Source organism: Schistocerca gregaria, unplaced genomic scaffold (assembly GCF_023897955.1).
Source record: "Schistocerca gregaria isolate iqSchGreg1 unplaced genomic scaffold, iqSchGreg1.2 ptg000166l, whole genome shotgun sequence".
Classification (NCBI taxonomy): domain Eukaryota; kingdom Metazoa; phylum Arthropoda; class Insecta; order Orthoptera; family Acrididae; genus Schistocerca; species Schistocerca gregaria.
The window spans coordinates 2730638-2739671 of record NW_026061722.1 but is presented as its reverse complement, the minus strand read 5'-3'; the positions used below and the strand labels follow the sequence as shown (position 1 = coordinate 2739671).

The following is a 9034-nucleotide window of genomic DNA, read 5'->3' as shown; positions in this document are numbered from 1 at the left end:
CTGATTGTTCCTAGACAGCAACTTCCTGTTCTTCTTGGCAGGAGAAGCCGATCTGTCTAAGCTGGATATGCAGCACTCGGCAGCCTGCACTTGATATTCGTCCGTATTTTCGGTGAGTATGTTTGCATGCATTCTGCAGTATGAATCCTTTTGAGCACGTGCGACACGGGACGAGTTATCATCTACATCTATATGGATACCCTGCAAAACACATTTAAGTGCCTGGCAAAGGGTTCATCGAATCACCTACACAACTGATAATTAATTGAAACCCTCAGCTGCCGACAGGTGTTGTTGATATACTTCGATGGGGACAGCTGAAAAGTGTGCCCCTACTGGGACTCGAACCCAGGATCTCCTGCTTACAAGGCAGACGCTCAATCCATCTGAGCTATCGAGGGCACAAATGAACAGCACGACTGCAGGAATTTATCCCTCGCACGCTTCCCGTGAGACTCACACCCCGAACCGCCCACAATCCGATTACGTAATGTACTTATTAGGTATTTGTCCATCCACTCATTACTGGCTCACACTAAGGTGACGATTCCCGTAAGATTTCCGGTAGCCTGTGCGCATTCGCACAGACGAAGGTCAATGGCTGGGTGACGTTTAACCATAGATATGAAGATAGTAACTGTTCTAGAAAGAACAGGCGCCACTGACGACCTTGCAGCTCTTCTAGAATACATGATAGACCGGCCGATGTGGCCGAGCGGTTGTAGGCACTTCAGTCGGGAGCCACGCGACCGCTACGGTCGCAGGTTCAAATCCTGCCTCGAGCATGGATGTGTGTGATGTCCTTAATTTAGTTACGTTTAAGTCGTTCTAAGTTCTAGGAAACTGATGACCTCAGATGTTAAGTCCCAAAGTGCTCAGAGCCATTTGAACCATCAGTCCGTATGTTTGCACACTACTTACAGTAACTTATGCTAAGGACAACACACACACAACCATGCCCGAGGGAGGACTCGAACCTCCAACGGGGGGAGCCGCGCGAACCGTGACAAGGCGTTGAACACATGGCGGGTACCCCGCGCGGCTCATGGCAGCCGTGACACTGCTTCAAACAATGGACTGTAGAAACTTTTGTAAAGCACGGATTAAAAAAAAAAAACCTTTCCGTTCCAGGAGTCTAGACAAGTACACCTTTAAAAAATGCAACTACAAAGAAATTGAATTTTCGAACGGGCCAGGGCTTAAAACTTTGAAGAGTTAAATTTTAATGGCCGTTCACTTGTATGCAAATAGTTTCACAGTAGAAATTTCTCTAGTTTTATTTATTTATTTATTTTTTGCTGTAGGTAAAGAAGGATAGGATTCTGAGAAGGGGGAAGGGGGGGGGGGGGGGAGGAATCTCGCCTCTCCCACCTTGGAATTCTCAGTACAGAATTTTTATTCATTACGAGATTCTCAGCCACTTGCAGAAGTGATTTCGCGTGATTCTGCAAAACTTTTCCTTTAGCCAATCGTAGCAACTATAGGATTCCGTTCCTGCTGCATGACATGTCTCGGAACTTAAACTGACCAACTTATTTGCATAAAGAGCTAGCTTATCATCCGCTTCTTTACTTACTTAGACCGTTCATGGTCTGCAAAGCATTTTTTCTTTAATCGTTTTTTTATGTCTTTTATAAACTGCAACACTTTCTAAACTTTTCTAAACTTAACGCCGTTGAAGCATGGTCTTTTGCTGAATGACCAAAAAGCAATGCTGACAGCTGGGGTCCAAGGTTTTTGTTAATCAAGCCGTTTGTATTCTTGCTTGTATAACGCATATTTCTTTATATCTAATTGAGAAGTGAAATACCGGTTTTCGTAGATGCAGATTTAAAATATTTTAATATAACGCAATAAATATTTCATTAAAATTTTCATCCCCTTATGCTCGAAGTTAAAAACCAGTGAAACACGTAGTTTTTAAAAATTGTAACAGATTAGCCGAATACGAATTGTCAGATATGCTTTCATAATGCTTTCATAATGAACCATTTTCAGAAACGTGGAGCCGGATCTGGGGGTGAATTTCCTTCTCTCCGAGACACCCGGCTTCTTCTTCGACTTAGCCGGCAAACAGGCCGAGGACGCCGGGTGGGGACCGAATATGCAGCAGTTTGTGGATGGCGACGTCGTCACTAGCTGTTGCCTTCGTGCGGGCCTCTTGTGTAAAGGGGGAGCCAACCGTGGCCAAGTGAAGGTCTGTATTCCACAGGAACGAGTTAGCATGGCACTCAGATATTTCCACGAGTCGGCGGACGGGGGTCATTTTGGGTTCTTCAAGACCTTGAACCGAGTTCAGGAATACATGTTTTGGCCCAACCTATATCGCGATGGCAGGCGATTTGTTGGCAACTGTGTCCAGTGTAAGCGTGGTAAGCCCGATGTTGGGCTGCACAGAGAACTACTACAGTCGCTTAGGGAGCAGTGTCCTCTGGACCGCGACTCAAAGATCGAAACAACGATCGACGGAAACTGGCGCCAGAAACGCACCAGCTCACTCTATTTCATCCCCTTAGGGGTTGAACTTCCAAAAACACCGAAACACGTATTTTCTTATTTGTAGCCTTGAAGTCAAATACCAATTTTCGTAGATGTAGCCTTAAAAATACTTTCATAGTTCTTCCATAATTATTTATCTCAAAATAAAATGTTCATCCACTATTTCACCTCATAGAGGTTAAATTCCCAAAGATACTGGAACACATATTTCTTTATTTCTGACCTAGAAACCAGATACAAATGTTCGTATGCCTAGCTTCAAAATTACCTTAATAGCTACATGATTCAGAAATCCTTTCATGTCCTGCGTCTCCCCCTTAGAGGTGGAATTTTGAAATATGCAGTATAAGCGGTATAAGATCAACAACCTTTCCAAATCTCAAGGTTTATTTTCCTTGGCGGTCTGGACTGTGTGAGTTTCATAGTAATAGTCCTCCACACACACACACACACACACACACACACACACACACACACACACACACACACACACACACACACACCACTACCAATGCCACCACCACCTCCTGGGGAAATTTCTGCAGACGCCCTTGTTCCACTGCAGTCATATTTTGCCGACGACCTACATTTAGCAGCGTGGGAGGGATAGTGTCGTGCAACAGACAGTATACTCAGTAGACAACGAACTGTTCGTTGTGAAATCAGCGACATATTAACCGAGACTGACACAGAAGGTGCTGAAGGTGAAGCACACTAGACTCGTGTCTACCACGGCTTCAAATAGTATCGATTTACTATGAACGGAAGTTCCGAAAAGTGAGCAAATAATTTTACAGTAAATTCAGTACCGATGGTGAGGATATACAAAGAAAAACATTTCTATAAAATTTCAGAAATAATGAAATATTCCACTCAAGTCGCTTGACAGAAAACGCAATGGATATGCTTGCACTTAAGACGGAAGGCCCTACGTGCTTACGCAGGCTTACGACAGATCGCAAAATTCGGCAGTAGGCGTAAGCCAACCTCTTGTGCTGCCATCTGTTATTGATGCCAGGCATCAAGGTCTCAGTAGTACGACCATCCACTGGAGAGTAGTTTGCTTTGTAAGCACTCCGTCTTCAGGCCACGAGTGACCTACTGGGACAGCACCATCCGACCGCCGTGTCATCATCCGTGGAGGATGCGAATAGGAGGGGCGGGGGTCAGCACACTGCTCTCCCGGTCGTTATGTTGGTATTTTTTGACCGGAGCCGCTACTATTGGGTCGAGTAGCTCCTCGATTGGCATCATGAGGCTGAGTGCACCCCGAGAAATGGCAAGAGCGCATGGCGGCCTGGATGATCACCCATCCAAGTGCCTTCAACGCCCGACAACGCACTTAACTTCGGTGATCCCACGTGAACCGATGCAACCTCCGCGGCAAGGCCGTTGCCGCAGATATTTTACAGTAGTTGCTTACGTTTCATAATTATCTAGTTTACGGGGAAAATGTAAAAAAGGCGATTGTCACCGAAGCTACAACTAATCTGAATTTCTGGTTAGTTATCAAGTGGTCTTGTGTGCGAGCCTGAATTTTTCATCCTTTGCGGTGGGAATGATTCAAACCCGTCATGTTCTTCTTATGAAGTGTTCTATTTATTTTGCACACAATGATCGTTTGTAGTTGTCTTGAGTTACTAGGTTGATAAATTTTTGTTTGGCGCACGTATCATAACTGAGATTTGCGCTTAATGGCTGAAGGTGAATTAGCGTAATGAGTAGTAGCGAATGTTACAGTAACATGTTTGTAAATTATTTCAGGTAAATTACGTTAGTCGTGTAATATTATCCGTATACCAGTACAGTATATGGGCCAATTACGTTAGTCATGGAATACTATCCGTATAAGACTATGTCACCTTGGTGTCCCGGAATTTGCTTCAATTTTGGAATCCACGAAAGAACTGGAAATTTTCCTTTACACAGCTTCCCATATAATTTCTATTACAGTGATTCAGTCTTGCCTGTCACTCGACTTTTCTGACTGTGAAATAAATTCTATCGCTCAGGTGCTTATTACCTCTTCGTGTTTCCATTTGCCGATATTGCGCATAAACACATATCTCAAAGTTGCTATGGACATTGATGGAGCGACACACTTTTCTATGGCGACACTGCAGTTTATAGATAGAAAAACCGATCAGTTAAAACGACATGGGTATTTTAGTTCTGAATAACCGATGTCTTTCAGTATTTGTTTGCTCTCGGTTATAACAAGTATCTTTTCATTTTTTCCTGATAACCACGTAAAAACAGATATATCAATTAGCCACAGATGTCGTAGTAAAATTTTTAGTTTTCAAATAAACCTTTTTAAAAAAAGACGAGTAATTTTTATTCGTAAGATTTCCATAGCACTGAAATACGGCGTTATTACAGAAAAAAATGGGAAAAGTTATGTATGCCACTTTAATAACACTGCTGATAGAAACGAGCAACAAATGGATTGGTCCAACATTGCCGAGACAATACTGTGCCTGTTATACAAGCAGAGCGCGAGACTGGACACAGTTTCTCGCTGTTGTCGAACGTCAGTTGTAACATAGAATGGCACCATCTGGAAGTCTGGAAGTATTTTACGATATGCGGTACGAGTGAAGAACAAAGTTAGATTTGGTCGACTTGCGACATCATACAAGGAAAAAAGTTAAAATTTAACAAATCATTCATAGTTCTGGATAAAAGTAGAAAGTGCCTGATCTGCTGCTGTGTCTACGTAGTATGCCGTTATCTGCTTTTAGCCCTTAAAAACAGAGAAATTAAAACGAAAAAGAGAGTTCTCCTGCCGCAGTTTTCACTCTTTATCGCGGGACTATACGTAATGCCTGCATAGTGCTGTGATAACCGATTACAATATAATTTTTGAGCAGAGCTTCTAAAAACTATAATCAGTAGGATAATATTGCCAGTTTTCTGTAGTATAGAAGCACTCGCCAGCAGCGAAGATCGGACAAAGTTTTATTTGACTATTTAATTTAAAGAAATTAGAATTATATTAATACCGTCAGTTGCTCGCGGGCGTTGATAAATATCAACGTGGACAAGTGAAAATGTGTGCCGCGACCGGGACTCGAACCCGGGATCTCTTGCTAAAATGACAGACGCTCTATCCATCTGAGGCACAGAGGACAGAGTGTATGGTTCGACTGCAGGGACTATCTCGCGCACGCCTCCTGCGAGACTCACATTCTCACCTTGAATGTCCATACACTACAGTCGTAGAGTCCCACTCCAACACACTCATTCCTCGTGGAAGACATGTCCATATCAATATAAGTATATGGTTCTGGCAATACCAGCCATGACCTTCTTCTGTGAAGATGCACACGTATTCCCCGAACTGGACTTGGTAAGAATGTGTTCCACGAGTAATGAGTGTGTCGGTGTGGGACACTACGAATGTAGTGTGTGGACATGCAAGGTGAGAATGTGAGTCTCGCGGGAGGCGTGCGCGAGATAGTACCTGCAGTCACACTATCGTCTGTGCCCTCGGTGGCTCAGATGGGCAGAGCACCTGCCATGTAAGCAGGAGATCCCGGGTTCGAGTCCCAGACGTGCACACATTGTCACCTGTCGCCGTTGATATATATCGACACACGTGAGCAGCTGACGGTATTAATATAATTCTAATTTCGTTCTGAACGGCTGCAGGTCATCATAAGGGTATTTAATTTGACATTTTGATTCCATTTATCAAGAAACTGAGAAAGTAAAAATTGTTTAATCTTTGTTTGATTTCTACGTTTACTAGAGAAAATAATGTAAATAAAAGACTGAAAATCGGTTATTACAAGAACTGGTATTGTGACGGGCTTTAACAATTAGCTTAAAGAAGGGTTGGGAAACTGATAAGAGCCGAAAACCAGTTATTTCAGCGATAACCAACATTCCCACTGGTGTTCTGAGTGGTAAGATTGACGCACAAGGACAACAAGAACAGTTTCTCAGAAAGGTTACTGGAGCTCTGATGTTCTCAAAATGAACGGGCCAGCCATTAGCGTCTGCGAGGGTGAAGGGGAGGGGGAGGGGAGGAGGTCGGGAGGGGAGGATAGGCAAAAGGGCACTTTCACCCATCGCCCCCAACCCTCCCTGGAATCTGGAGTAAAGAGTTTTTATTCGTTACAATATACTCTTCCTGATAAGAATTCTCCACAATACTGATAAACCTTAGCTTTGGCCAGTTGTAGCGCTTATAGAGTTAGGGTCTTGTAGCTTGATGCACCTCGTAACTGACCAGCTGATTTGTACACAGAGTGCCAGTTTCAGAATCATGCACTCCAGCCCCGACGCGCCTTTCCCCCTCCCCACCACTGGAAATATTTCAGCAGACTCCAGTCTGCCACTGTGCATATATTTTGATAACATCCTGGTTTTAATAGCATCGAAGGAACAGCATTGTGCAGTAAAAGGGTAGACCTAGCACAGAACACACCATTCACAATGAAACGCATCACTTAGTAGATGGTGAAGTACTCTGAAGCTAGCCAGATAGAAACAGAACCTCCTGGCACTGCATCTAACCCAAATTCTAATCTTACACTAATCTCTTGTATGTACCTACCACGCCCTCAAAGAGCCAACGATTTACTATTATCAGAAGTTCCGAAAAATGAGGAAGAAATTGACCCACACTTTTTTGCGTTGTTTATTATTTCGATTACACCATAAAGGGAATGGACTTGTAGCCACAGGTTACACAAGCGATAGATGGTTTAAAATACATAAAAAGAGATGACAATAAGAAACGCTTTTTAAAAACACAATGATGCACGGCTTTTACGATTTTTACAGGAAAAAAATGGATGACAAAATAAAGGTTTTTCAAAAATACGCTGGTAGACAATATTGGGAATTTTTATCTTTATAGATGACTAGCGGAAAAGCTTGGTGTTGACCAGGCATTTATTTAGAGCTGTGCGTCCACGTCCGTACTATGCAGCGTCTGGCCTTGTCCTGAGTTTTTATGACGTATCTCCCGAAACATGTGTCGTACAATGATATAATTTTGTAGGTACATTCAGCGTCATATGCGGATACTGCCTGCAAAATTTATTGCGAATATAGTAGCAAAGAAGTAACAAATTTAAATGTCACGAATGCTGTGATGCCCACACACTTGGGTGTAACTAATGTACACGGGATGCTTGGCACGATCATTATGGCTACCATCACCTGTGGTCGTAATTGGACCAGCTGTGTCGACGTAGTGAAAATATAAATGTGCATAACATGGTAAACGTCCATTCTTCCCAGCCATCAGACCTGAACTACGATCAAAAATATCATAAAAAGTGGTAGGGGCAATGGCCTTGCCGCAGTGGATACACCGGTTCCCGTCAGATAACTGAAGTTTAGCACTTTCGGGCGTGGTCGGCACTTGGATGGGTGACCATATGGGCCGCTATGCGCTGTTGGCATTTTTCGGGTTGCACTCAGCCTTCCGATGCCAATTGAGGAACTACTCGTCCGAATAGTAGCGGCTCCAGTCAAAGGAAACTACCACAACGAGTGGGAGAGCCAGCTCCTCCTCCACCCTCAGTGAGAATGACGTGGCGGTCGGATGGTCCTGATTGGCCACTTGTGATCTGAACACGGAGTGCTTTTTTAAAGTAGTACTCCCTACATAAAACTGACAGTCTAGGCTCAGGGACTGTCCACGGTAAATGCTGCAATGGACCTACGAATACTATTAAAATAACGGTTTGAGTTCTCTTTAATTGTCCAATCATCTGAAGTGAGTCCTTATTGCAGTACGCTGAAAAATAGATTTTATGTTAATGGCGGATAAATTTTATGTGAATGGCGGCAAATTAACTTTACCCTAATGACACACAAGGTCAATGCCGTACTATCACGTAAAGTATTCTCAGATCGAAATGTTTTGCATTACAAAATCTCCAATGTAGATTCATAATACCGCAATTATAATTCTCAAAATAATTTGGAGCTACGTTCAATGCATATTTAAATGCATCTTTCAAAACAATAACAGAATTCTCATTAGATCATCATTATCAGTGGCTAGAGTATTCCTATTATTTCGTCTACCAAAAACCGCGTCTCACTATGGCTTCTTCAGTACGCTGTTTTGTTTTCCACTGTTGACAATAGAAACGATCTGGCAGATGTGACATTGTAGATGCGCAGTATGCGTGTCTTAATGCAAATAAACCGTCTGGAACATTTACCCTTGAACGTCCCTAGAATGGGATTTCATGGAACGTTATTACTTTCCTGTGTCCATTTCCATCACAAAAGCTGATCGCCACGACTGGGGAAGGGGAGGAGGGGGTGGGCTGAAAGTTGGCAGCAGTGGCAGAAAAACCGAAGAAAACCTCACGTTTTCGTCATTTGTTTTCATAATGAAGTAGTGCCAATTCATCACATCGCACGCTTTTCTCTCGGAAACGGTAAAATTGATCGTCTGGATATCAATGTCGCCTGCTGAGGTATGCAGTCGCACCACTCTGTACGAAATAGGTTCTAAGCTGATGCAGTCGACAAGTAACATCGAAATATATCGTCACCTAGA

The 9034-nt window shown here is 43.1% G+C and overlaps 1 non-coding gene across 1 annotated transcript; it reads right to left on the bottom strand.

Annotated features, from left to right (window-relative positions):
- Positions 1-327: 327 nt before the first annotated feature.
- Trnat-ugu (transfer RNA threonine (anticodon UGU)) lies at positions 328-402 on the bottom strand. The gene has a single exon. It is a non-coding gene; the product is annotated as a tRNA-Thr (tRNA).
- Positions 403-9034: the final 8632 nt, after the last annotated feature.